Source organism: Pleurodeles waltl, chromosome 11 (genome assembly GCF_031143425.1).
Source record: "Pleurodeles waltl isolate 20211129_DDA chromosome 11, aPleWal1.hap1.20221129, whole genome shotgun sequence".
Lineage (NCBI taxonomy): Eukaryota > Metazoa > Chordata > Amphibia > Caudata > Salamandridae > Pleurodeles > Pleurodeles waltl.
In genome coordinates this window covers 137,733,963-137,746,979 of record NC_090450.1, presented here as the reverse complement: position 1 = coordinate 137,746,979, position 13,017 = coordinate 137,733,963, and the positions used below count along the sequence as shown (strand labels likewise).

Genomic DNA, 13,017 nt, shown 5'->3' with positions numbered 1-13,017 from the left:
AGTTGTGTGTCGTTTCTACGTTGGGAGTTAAATATGATACTGGGGGGGGTTGCGCCATTTTTAGGAAGTCATCTCATTGATGCAAGATGGGTTGGCGCTTCCTAAAAGTGGCGCTAAATCCATAACTTTGACGCTAGACGGGTCTAGCGTCAAAGTATAAATATGGAGTTAGGTTAGCGCCGCTTTAGTGCCAAAATAAATGGCGCTAAGGTGACACAAACCTCCCATATATATGGGCCTAAATTCCTTCAAGTCTGAAAAAGGGCAGCTGAAACGTACAAAAACAAAACAATGAAGCAGAGTTGGCAGAAAAATGTATTCACAGGGACAGCAGCATAGAGGCTCAGTATTGTCTTGACCCAAGGGAAAACATAGTTGCCATCTTATCATGCCCATCCTTAACCTGGTCAAAAGCAATCGTTCCCAGTTCTGAGTAACTTGCTCAAGAGAGGGTTCCATAGCTACAGTGGTTTGTATCAGCACATATTCTCTGTTGATCAGTTTCGTGAGTTGCACCCTCTTTCGCTGCACACGTCTAACATTGATAAAGATTTGGATAAGCCAGTTCTTATGATTAGAATTTATACCAGCGGGGGAAAAAAATATTGAGGGTCTGCCCACTCTCTCAATAGTGACTTTTATATAATGAATCCAAGGAATGGTGAGGCCGAAGTCACGGGAGAGACAGGCTTCTTTTATTGCTCTGTTCACAATTGCATGCTCATTTCACCATTTAGAGACCCACTACAAATTCTAGTCCTAGCTCCTGATGAATTGCAAAATATGAGCTGTTCATAAGGAAATCCAGAAGACAGCGACATACATGATTCACTTCCACCTGTAATGTACTATTGCTAGCATAGCCCCAAATTCCCACCCCAAACATCAGGATTGGAAAACATTTAGGGCCAGATGTATCAAAGGTTTTTACCCATTCTATGTATATGGGAAAATGTGTATACATGTGGCCCTTAATCTTGTCAATTTCCAATAATGCGGTAATTATTTTTTTGCCTATATTAGTGGCCAGGTTTAATAAAAAAATACCCACAGACTGTGCAAAGTGCAATTTCCTGGAGGAGAGACAAGAACCCCATGAGCAACTATAGACAAAGGCCACACCGAAGTATTGGAAGTGAAGGTCCTCTCAGTGCGTTTACTATTAAACTGTGTAGCAACAGGGCTTCAGATTTTTTGAGCCCCAGTCCATCATAAAAGTTTTGGTGAAGTTTGTTTCTAAATTTAACTGCTCCATGAAAAGCAGAAAGGAGCTAGGTAAATTCTTTAAACCATTAGATGGTCTGGCCATTAAAACTGTGTCGCCCGCAGTACAGGTACGGGCCTGTTTTTAACAACTGGCATGACTTGACCTACATTCAACAAGCCTGCTTTGAGGCCATTAATATATAATATATAATAAAATGTGGTTCAAACACAACCTTGTTGGTCCCTGTGTGCCTGCCCAAAGGAATTTGTGCATTCCCCTTTTTCCTGAAGGGTACTGAAGCTGAGAGATCTTAATGTAAAGGCAACAGGAAATTCAATAATCCTTTCTGTATGCCCAGTTTAAGCAGGATCTCCCATAATTTAGACCTATTAATGCTGTCAAATGTGCAGAAGAGCTCTATAAATGCCATGTAAAGTGAGCATTTACCCCTGTGGTGTGCCTGACGGCCAATGGCCATCACACGCACACTCTCCCTGGTGCATCTGACGGTCATTGGCCGTCCCCAGAGAGTGCTTTATTTTTTTTAAAACCCCTAGGGGTGATTTGGAAGAGCTTCCGTGTCTCTCCCCTATCGCCTCCCACCCATCTGTGAGGTCAGCATGCCGCGAGCCGTGAACCGTGCTGACATCACAGTTTTTCTCATTAGGCCGAAGAAGCAGCAGGTAAGACCATGCTCAACTCCTGTGGGGAAAATAGGCTGAAAACAGCCTCCCCAGCTTTCAGGGAGGCCTCCTTTGAAAGGGGAGAATCTCCCCTTTCAAACGAGGCCTTCATGAAAGGGTTATCTGGCCATGGAACGCGGCTGCACTGAGATCCACGGCCGGGAAACCCCACTAGATGTCTTCTGGGGGGGTCGGCCCTGGTGGAAGTGGCCCCCCCTGAGGGGGGGATTATTTACTTTAAATGTTGTTCTTGTGCAGGGGGTCCGAGATCACCCCAAAAAACGAAAAATATATATTGACAGTGGATCAGACTGTGAGCAGGAGGGCCGACCCCCTGTGGGGGCTCATTTTTTTAACAGATGTGTGGCTTCCCTGGGGGCCGCGATCAGCCTCCAGGGAAACAACACAGCTATAAAAAAAACATGATCAACAAATATATATATATTTTTAGAGAGAGACTCTCTCCATATATGTGTGTGTATATGGTATATGTGTATATATATATATTCCTCACCAAAGTCCACTAGAAAATGCCGAACTCTTGACGGGTGCATCCATTATGTGCAAGTGGCAGCACATTATTTATTTAAAGCAAGAAGAGAAAATGGAGCACTCACGGGTACTTTAGATCCAATTTATTGCGCCACAGACGCGTTTCAGCATTCTTTGCCTTTCTCAATGTGATTTGCGCAAAATATATATATATATATGTATATATATATATATATATATATACATATATATATATATATTTTTTTTTCTTCTATAAATATATATATAGAGAGAGAGAGCGAGAGCGCGCGAGAGAGAAATCTCTCTATATATGTATCTATGGGGATCACTTTTTTTATACATGTGTGGTTTCTCTGGGGGCTGCGATTGGCCCCCAGGGAAACCACAGATATATTAAAAAGATATATAAATATATATATATATATATATATATATATACAAAGCAATGCAGTCAATTGTAGCGACGCGCTCCTCAGCTGGTGCGAGGCTCAAGGGCTGACCGAACCCACTATAATAAGTTCAAACAAAAGGACAATGGCACCGCACTCCGTTAAGATTCCAAATCCAATTAAGGAGTTTATTTAGCGCAATAATATTTTATTGCGCTGAATAAACTCCTTAATTGAATTTGGAATCTTAACGGAGTGCGTCGCCATTGCCCTTTTGTTTGAACATATATATATATATATATATATATATCAAGAGACTATATATAAAGAAAGGTATTGCTATAGGAGATATCTATCTATCTATCTATGTCAAGATAACTCTTGTGATTATGTTCCTGCTAGAGAGAGAGATATAGGACTTTTGTCTAGGATCAGTTTTGATGCCATCAAGTAGCGCAGAGAGTTAATATGCCGGCTGCAAAGTACAGATTTGAATTTTAAGTGGATAGCTAAGTGGATTAGGAAAGCCAGCAGTTTCCAGTGAGAGAGGGGCTATGGAGAGATGAGGGGCAGTTTTGCCAGGTGGTAGTGATGGAATTCAAGGAGGAGGTCGTGGGAGGGGGAGAGCCAAAAATGATTGTCGCACAGGGCGCCACCAGTGCTAAAGGTAGTGATGATGGGTATGTGGCATGGTGAAGTAATAGTGTGCCTTTATTGTTTTTTTTGTGTCTTTGGAGAACCTGCTGATTGAGGGAAGAAGAGATGGTAAGGTGGCCGATGTTATTAACTGTTGCACACATCACCCACAATCACAGACCCACTAACATTTTGCGAACAACATGTCTGCCTTCTACGTAGGATTGTATGCCAGCAGCAGAGATGTCATCTTGTTGGATGACTGCTGCTCAAGCCCTAACTCAGGCTATAGAGGACAGCTCTGAGGCTGGTTCAGGGACTGGGACAGCAGGTACTGAGACAGCATCTGAGGGAGAGGACAATGGCGCAGAATCTGGAAGTGATTTTTCAGTTGGCGGAGTCTCATCCGGCGACTCCTCTCCCAGCGATTCCCAGCGAATAATAATGTATTATTCATTCTTAGTGTAATAAAGAATGGAGTACAATTAGCTGGAATATGACCCTCACTGGCATTTGAGGTAAGTAAACATATTTTTAACTGAATGGTGTTTGCGGGTGAGAGTCCGTTCGTGTGAGTGAATCTGTAAAAGTGTGTGTGTGTGTGTGTGTGTGTGTGTAAGCGTGTGTGTGAGTAAAAGTAAAGGTCAAGTGGTGTGTGATGTCACTTTTGCTACCCCTGGCATTTTGGAGAATTGACGTTCAGGAGCACAGTCTGTGCAGTAGGACAACAGTAGCAGGTTAGACCAACCCAGAGAGCAGGCGCATGCGGCGCCAAGCATAGAGCTCTCTTGGCAGCCCCGCAATTTAGTTCAGCCCCAAATTCTGCCTTTCACTGGTGACGCTGGTTGTAAAGTCAATACGGCCAACTTTTTGCCAATTGACTACGTCTATCTCTTTTTGGATGTTGACTTCCTTGAGCAAATTGTGCAGTAAACAAATTTAGGTGCCAAACAATTTCTGAGGGAGCATAAAGGCCAGTCTAGGGCCCCATTGTAGGGCACGCTAGTGGACTCCCACTTTGCTGGAGGAGTTGAAGATTTTTGGGGGCCTTATGTTCAAAATGGGGTTAGTGCAGAAACCAATCTTGCAGTCCTACTGGTCGACTTGCTTTGTTGGGTAACTCCCATCTTCGCACCGTACATGAACAGAGATTGTTTTTGCTATTGCAGCAAAGCTGCATTTCAATGACAATTCTGCGGCATTGCCAGTGGACCATCCAGACCACGACAGGTTGTTCAAAATTTGGCCTGTCATGGGTCATTTGTCTGCTAGGTTTCCAGCGATTTATACTTGTGGAAAGAATATAGTTGTTGACGAGTCCTTGATCCTGTACAAAAGGGCGGCTGCTGTTTAGGCTGTACATTGTGAGTACAAGAGCTTGCTATGGCATCAAGCTGCACATGCTGTGTGACAGCTCTTCTGGCTATGTGTACAACTTGTGAGGGTATACTGGGAAAGACTTCACTTTAAACCTTGTAGGTTGTCCTCCCACACGAGTGGTCATACGAAAGATTGCATGATAGCTTGTCCAGCCACTCATTCACAAAGGTTCTCTTTATGTGGACAGTTTCTATATGGGAGTAGAGCTGTTCAGTGAACTCTACAAAGCTGGCACTGTGGCCTTTGGTATAGGTCATTGTTGTTCCAAAGGATTCCCGCAGGAGCTTGTTTGCAAGAAGCTCCAGAAATCCCAGAGCACTGTAGTGCGTTCCAACAAACTGCTTGCATTTAAGTTCTCAGATAGACATAATATGTATGTGCTCATTACAAGAGATCTATTCCTCAGCCTTGGTTTGGGGTCTGACGGCCAAAGTCCATGAGCCCAAACGGTATACTTGATTACAAGTGCATGGGTGACGGGAACAACCAGGTTCTTCAGCCATACAATGCGAGTCACAAAACTCGCATTTCGTACAAGAAACTGTTTACCCCCCTGATCCAGATGGCAACATACAATGCATATGTAGTTTATCATCAGACAACCACAGGAAGACTCATGTCTTTTATTGACTTTCAGTTGTCTGTGATTGAAAGCCTCAGTGCTGCTACAGAAGCAGCAGCCTCTACTTCATATGTTCTGGAGGACATGGCACGGCTTCAGAAGCGACACCTTGCTAATCACAATTCTAAAACATCCAAAAACTATTATCAACTTCATCGTTGTAAATTGTGCCTGAAGCAGGGAAAAATGCAGGAGAATCATGTTTACTGTTCCCAGTGCCCATCTCAGCCAGGCTTGTGTTTTCCTAATTGCTTTGTGTTGTATCATACTAAAGCGAACTTCTGTGAAATTGACTGAGGTGGAGCTGCCATTAGCTAAACCTTTCAATGGCTGTGTATAGATACCGACACCCCATTGGCAACACTTCACTAGGCAAGCAGCCCAGGAATTTTATTTTCTCTATTTCAGAAAATCATGGACTTCTTTATGGCCTGCTCGACACCTTTATCCACTGTCAGAACGTGGTAGGTGTTCTGTTTACAAATTGGCAGGTGCATTATAATCCCCACACTGCACATATTGGTGGACAGAGCATATGTCTTGTTGTCATGGAGTGCCCTGTGTGCCAAAATGTTAAAGGTGTGACTAGATTTTGAAGTGCTTGTTAAGGAACTTATGTATGCTACACAAGGACCATCCTGATTGCCCTTGGGTAAGTGTAATAAGTCAAACAAATGTCCTGTGAGACTTATTCACCAACATTTCCACTTGCTTTGAAAGTGTGCAAACTCAATCAGTAACTTGTATCATAACCAATGTTATTGAAAAGGGGTACAGGACACATTATCTTGGATGATGATTGTTTTCACATCTTTAGTATGAGATGTGAAAACAATCATCATGCAAGATATTGTGTCCTGTACCGTTTTTCAATAACTTTCGGTACGATAGCAGTTAGCAATTTAATTTTCACACTTTCAAAGCAAAAGTAGAAGTGTTGGTGATTAAGTCTCACAGGATATTTGTTTGGCTTATTACTTTAGAGAACTTAAGCGGTATTCCCCGGCATGTCTGCCTTAGTTTCATCAGATTCAACTGTAGATATGTTTGCTCAATAATAGGAATAGGCCTCTGAAGACATAGTGAGACACCCCCAACTTGAATCCACAAACTAGAAGGAGTTGAATTTAGCACAGTAAGGACCTCATTTAGAAGCCCCTAGTGGCGCCACTGCATCATTTCTTTTTTACATGGTGGCAGTGCTAGCAGTGCACTACAATGCTCCATACTAACAAACTGATGCTTTGGGCACTAGCAGTGCACTACACTGCTCCATATTTATAAAATGACGTATTGGGCCCAATGAGTCAGTTTGAAAACCCTGAGTCACATTATACCTGTGCCAGGAATAATGTAGGCAGGGTAGGCTCTCCCACGGAAAAATACACATAGAACTGATGCAGTGAAATTCACAACTTTTCACTGTGTCACTGTACGACTTGACTGCGCCAAAATGTTACTGCCTGCTCAGAGCACGTGTAAAATTGACACAGGGCTTTTCCAATGGGACTCTCCTCGCATTGCTGGAGGTGCGTCAGTTTAACAACGCAACTCCAGCGATGCATCACTATAGTGCCAACATATGCGTCACAGTTTCTGAGCATCTGTGAAAACATGCACCATGGAGCTTGCATATTAAATACAGTGCATCAATGGCGTCAGTAGGGGATGTGCAGCAGGAGCAAGAAATTTGATGCATCAATAACAATGCATCCGTTTCTTGTAAATGAGGCCCCTAGTGCGCTGATGGCGCATGAAAGACAGGTTTTCTTGGATTTCAAGTAGCTAGGGATGGAAGGTATTAGTATAGGTTCGCCTGGCAATGATACAAGATTAGTCAGGGCTCTGATGAGAACAGAGACATGAACGGGTAAGAAAAGCTTACAGTAGGTATGCTTTCCAAGGGATATTGCATAGGTAGAAGGAATATAATAAAGGCAGTACAGATACACATACAATGACTTCATACTCACTTGCGGATTAAAACCCATTGGTGCTGCACCCACACTGAATTACTTTGAGATGCCTGGGTCGATGTTTGACCTGCTTGCCATGCTAATCATCTGTCAGAACTCAGTAGATGTTCAGTTTACTGTATGATACATGCATTACAGTCAACGCAATGCACATAATGATGGATGGGACGTATGCTACGTTCTTGCGGACTAACCAGTGTGTCAAAAGCTACCATTCTTCATAGTTTATAACATTCCCTTTAGGGAACTTCGCAAAGATTTCCAAGCATGTCTGCATTAGTTTCAATGGTAGATAAACTCACTCAATTCAAGGAATAGGCCTTGCAAGGCATCCTTGGCCACCCCTTACTTGCATCAACAAACTGGAAAGAGTTGGAGTTAAAACAGTGAGTGCATTAAAACATTAAAGGTGCATGAAAGACATGTCTTCCTGAGCCTTGTGTTGCTGTCATGGGAGCCATTAGTAAACGTTCACTCAGCATGCATTTGGTAATGTTCAGGAAGAAGGAGGCAGTTACTTGACAGGTGGTAAAATGTAGTCAAACGTATTCTGTCTGTGGCGTATGAATGTGATGGCCCCCAGCAGTAAGTTGATGTGAGTGCATTGATAGGTTGGATTGGGCCCATGACCGGCGGTATGAAAGTCTTCTGTTTGGTGCGTAAATGGCGTATGAATGGACCATAAAGCTGTTGGTGGCGTGAAGAGGCTTTATAGCTCATTTTCAGAAGGCTTGTTTTTAATATTCAGATACTTTGATAAGTATTTATGCTTTGAAACTAGAGTTTCTGGAGGTGCTAAAACCAACCAGTGTGAGTGGTGGATTAACTTTAACAAATTAGTACCAGATTTATATGTGTGACAGTAAAATGGCCCTCACTAAGAACGCATTGTTTTCTTTTTTTGTCCTTAAGGGTAGCTGTGGATTTTGGGCCCTAGCTCAGTGACACCTAGGCAAACCTGCACATTTTTTAAAACTATACAACCAGTGGAGTCCAGGGGTGCGTGACTTGCATGGCTCTCAACAGTTGTTTTTACCCAGAATCCCTGCAAAACTCAAATGCTGCATTAAAAAAAACATATTTTCCGTGCAATTTTGTGAGGAAAAGTAATGGAATCTGCAAGCATCCACAAATTTGCTGCCACCTATCGTTCCCCCAAGTCTCTTGAGGAAAACTGTGCCTCACTTGTATGGGTGGGCCAAGTGCCCGTGACAGGGAAGGGACCAAAAAGTATTGTGAAGACATCAAAATTATTTATTACAAAACAACCTGGTTTTGTAAGGGGGGCACATGAGTTTTTGGTCCCGCACTCGCCGGCCATATAGGGAAACCTACTAAACCCAGGCATTTCGTAAAACTAGACATCCGGGGGAGTCCAGGGAGGTGTGACTTTCATGGATTACCCAAAGTTCTCTTAGCCAGAATACCCTGCAAAGATGAAGCATTGAATAAACACACTATTTTTCCTTGTATTTCTGTGACGTAAACTACAGGAATCTGTAGAGATCTACAAAATTCCTACCACTCAGCGTTCCCCCACCAGCCCTGATAAAAATGCAACCCCACTTCTGTGCCTGTGCCTAGTGCCCGCATTGGGAATGGATCAACCCATGGTCAACAGTAGTCCTCATGAAAGGACTACTGTTGATCCTTATGTGATCCATAATGCAAGAAAAGTCCTAAACCAAAATAGAGTAAATTGTAATGAATAAAATGACACTGAAATGATGGAAATTCAATAAAGGACACCACAGTTATGAATTTGGACGTTTTAAAGTTAAAAATAGCTCCAAAAACTATTAAGCGCCAACCGTGGTCATCTGGTTGCATTTGACCAGTACGTAGCACAACTTAGGGCTGATCACAAGGCAGCATAGGTGGGATACAGAAACCAAGTTTGATATGGTTGAGAGTTTTCTCTTTGGACAATTCTCTCTCTGCTGTGATTGACCCTTCCGACGGCGCTGGGGAGCAGAGTAGTGTTGAAGAAATGACGACATGTCCACATACCCAATCTGAATGGGTGACATGTAGTCATGTTTTGTTGTTTCTTAACTTCAGGTAAAACCTGGCAGTAAGGAGTAGTAAAAACATTTTAATGCTTCCCCTGCCATTAGAGAAAAATCCCATGATGAGGGGAGCATTACTTTTTTCTTCACAAAAAGAAAATCCTGTTTTGGGATTTTCTTTTTTAAATAAAAAAACTGTTTGCTACAGGGCTGATACATTCTGATGCAGTCCTGTAACAAACTGTAAAATGCAGTGACAGGAACCGTCTTTTTGTCGGATCCTGCCAATTCCTTTATATATGACCGTCTGCTGGGTGGTCATTTATAAATTTGGTGGGTGGACTAGCCTCTGCCTTGTGGATGTAAAGTCCTTGACCAGGCCAATGGTGACTACTCTGTCTGCAAAAATTAAATTGGGCCCATGGTTTCTGAAGTGAAAGTAAAAGTTGTGGCTGAAGAGGGCTTCAGGTCATCAGATAGCCACTTGACGAGGTCTCATGGAGCTGTTGACATTTGTGGAGAAAGCTCAGAGTGGGTGAGATCTGAATTTCGTGCCCAGAGAAGATTCCTCACTAGGATAATTTTGTCTCCTTCGCCCACTGAAAATTTCTATCTTCGTACTTAGGGTCCGATTTAGAATTTGGCGGGCGGGTTACGCCGTCACAACAGTGATGGACATCCTGTCTACCGAAATCTAAATCCCATAGATTAGAATGGGATTTACCTTTCAACGAACGTAATATCCGTCACCGTTGTGACGGAATAACATGTCCCCTCAGTTCTGAATATGGATGTTAGTCACCTTTTTGGAGCTCTGATTCGTCCAATGGTGCAAGTCTGCAGGCTGTAGCTACAGAGGGCTCCACAAGGTATGATACCTTCTCTATAATGTCCCGCTAAATTGGAGATGCTGCTTTGGAAAAGCTCTGAGTGGGAATAACTGTAATCTTTGCTCCAGTGGCAATGCACCTTCATCAGATCCACTTGGCAGGTTGCTCCTGGTACTCTTGGAGGCCTTTGGAACTAAAATGTTAATAAGGCCCAGGATTCAGGAAAAATGAGAAGGCGTAAACTTTGACATCAGCTGTGTCCAGGACCTTGAGGACCACACGTACGTGTCGAGACACAGTCCTGCAGAAGACAACAGCAGGGTCCAGGGCAGATCTAGTTGGAACTGGCCGCTTGTCATGATCCGGTGTCTTCCAATGCAGATACCCGTTTCATTTCAGTAAGAGGACATGTGCTATTGAACATGCAATGAGTGATGAACTGAGATCCTCTCAAATGCACATTTATAGCATATCTTTCTGTTCTGTAAATGTGTCATGTATTTATGATAATTAGGCTTATGCAGAACACAATCAGTAATTCATTAGTATAGAAGTTAACCCAGGGTTATCATAAACAGGATGACTAGTCTCATTCCTAATTTTATTTATTTAATTACTTGCTTTTAGGCTTCTTTATTTTCATTTTAGTAGAAGTTTTGCAGTTCTTAATCACCTGCAACAAGATACCGAATCGCATTTTGTACATTTAAAAAAAACATTTTTTCTGTCGCAAACTGACCGATTCTGTGAACTGGGCCACTTGCGACCGGAAAAATGCCTTCTACATATGGCCCAATGTGCTTCCTCTCACCGAGTACCCCTACCAACATGCATTCCTCTCCCTTCCCACTGTGCTTTATGCCCCTCTTGTGGGCCCGCTTGTCCTATAATGTATTTCAACATATGTCAGCGTGATTGTTGGGAAATCTGAACTTCACAGCCCTCCTGGTGTACTTACCCAGCTGCGCCCCTGCTGGCCTATAAACTAGAAGAGGCAGTTCTTTGAAATCAAAGTCGGAAGCTAAACACATGCTGTTTCTACTTACCCATATCACAGTTCTTTCCAAACTTACGGGAAAATTCACTCTTAAGAATGCTCAACTTCCAATAAGTATAGTCCTTAAATTGTCCTCTGAAAAGAAGTGGCTAAAGATGATGTTTTCCACAAGAGAATCCTTCACACGCACATGCACGCGCACAAAGAATGAATGGGCCTCCATGGTTCCCATGAGATCAGCTACCTTTGCTTCACTCTCCCCCCCCACAAAACAGCTTTTGTTCCCACCCGGTCTCGGTTTCTTTCTAGCATTAGAAGCTTCTGAGCTGCATTGCTGCTGAAAGACGAAGGATGGTTATTTCGACAGGTGACGAAAAACACGTGCATACTGTTTGCATGCATTAAATGTTCTAGAAAATTGTATTTTATCAAATTAGATTTAGACTATGCATTTGTTACTAAATATTTCAAAACGAAAGTTTCCCTGTTATTGTTTAGAAATAAAACTAAGGATTTAGCTATAATTATTAACTTTGAGGAAACGCTCGATGACCTGACTGCTTAACTTATATAAATAAATATACATGGTTATCGTGCTTAAAAATAAGTACATATATAACATTACATAAATCAATCACTTTTTTGAACCAGTGTTTTCACAGCGACTTTAAATAACTGATCAACAAGTCAGTACCTTACAAATTATCTGTCATAAGGTCAACAAAATAGGTTTACGTTTACATTCTGTCCTTTCTGAAACATCTATAATGTTTTGAAAGTGCACATCCTGTGGTTTCATTTTCTGCACATTTGATTGAATGGCACTGGGTGAGAAAAGTAAGAATCACGCACGTGTACAGGTCAAATGCAGACAAAACAGAACCATTTGGCTAAATCCAAAACTCTATTTCTTGTCAAAACATTATCAAAAATATCATATGACAAAAAAAGCGATTTTCATTTTGTGAATGAAAAAGACAATACCCGCACCACGGCAGGTGTCAATAGTTGCGAACATATAATACAAACATATTCCTTTAAACCGAGGACAGGCTGTAAACAGAGCTTTAAATGGGCAGGTACTGTCCGGTACTGAGTACCTGCACTTCTTAAATTTGAAGGGGAGAGTATCTGCACCTCTCAGTACTGCTGCAATAGATTACAATGGATGCGTACAGGCACTTCTCAGGAGCAAACGGGTAATCTAAATAGAAAGTACCTGCATTTCCACACTTACATTTAAAGCACTGACTGTAAAGTGGGTATTAAAAAGTTCTGCAAACATTTTGAGAAATCGACTTTTTGAGGGCAGATTCAGACCGTGGCGCCGTCGGACTTACAATGAAGGGCTCCCGTTCACGACGGGAAAAGTGTTCCCTCGGTGGAGGTGCGTGTGACGGGGGGAAGCACCGTCCATGTGACTCGGCCCTCCGAGCGCCACACGGTCGCGGTTCCCTAGCCGAGGCACCCACTGCTTGACAATAACAGCTGCTGCTCTTCCTTCACTCTTTTCATGGGGCCTGAGTTCGCAAGGCTGCTTTTTTTGCTAACAAGTTGTCCCGAAAGCCACGGCGGAAACGCTGCATCATTATGCTTAACCCTCCCCTGAACAACACATCGGCAGTGGCGCTCACGAGGGGGACTACGGCCGATGTCCTGCTAGATGTAGAAAGCCTCGGGGCTGTAAGAAAGCTGCAGAAGAAAGCAGACTGTTGTTATTGCATTTACCCTACTTTACGGAACGTAAACATATTCCATACACGAAATACCTGCGC

At 42.7% G+C, this 13,017-nt stretch overlaps 1 protein-coding gene across 3 annotated transcripts in view; it reads right to left on the bottom strand.

The window, feature by feature from the left end:
* Positions 1 to 12,810, bottom strand: part of VEPH1 (ventricular zone expressed PH domain containing 1) — a 1,200,547-nt gene extending 1,187,737 nt beyond the window's left edge. The window contains exon 1 of one of the 3 annotated variants that reach the window (XM_069213278.1): positions 12,583 to 12,810. The gene's annotated coding sequence lies outside the window, so the exon portion shown is untranslated. The remainder of the gene's footprint in view (positions 1 to 12,582) is intronic. The other 2 variants (XM_069213279.1, XM_069213283.1) reach the window with 2 other exon arrangements.
* Between the last annotated feature and the right edge of the window lie 207 nt (positions 12,811 to 13,017).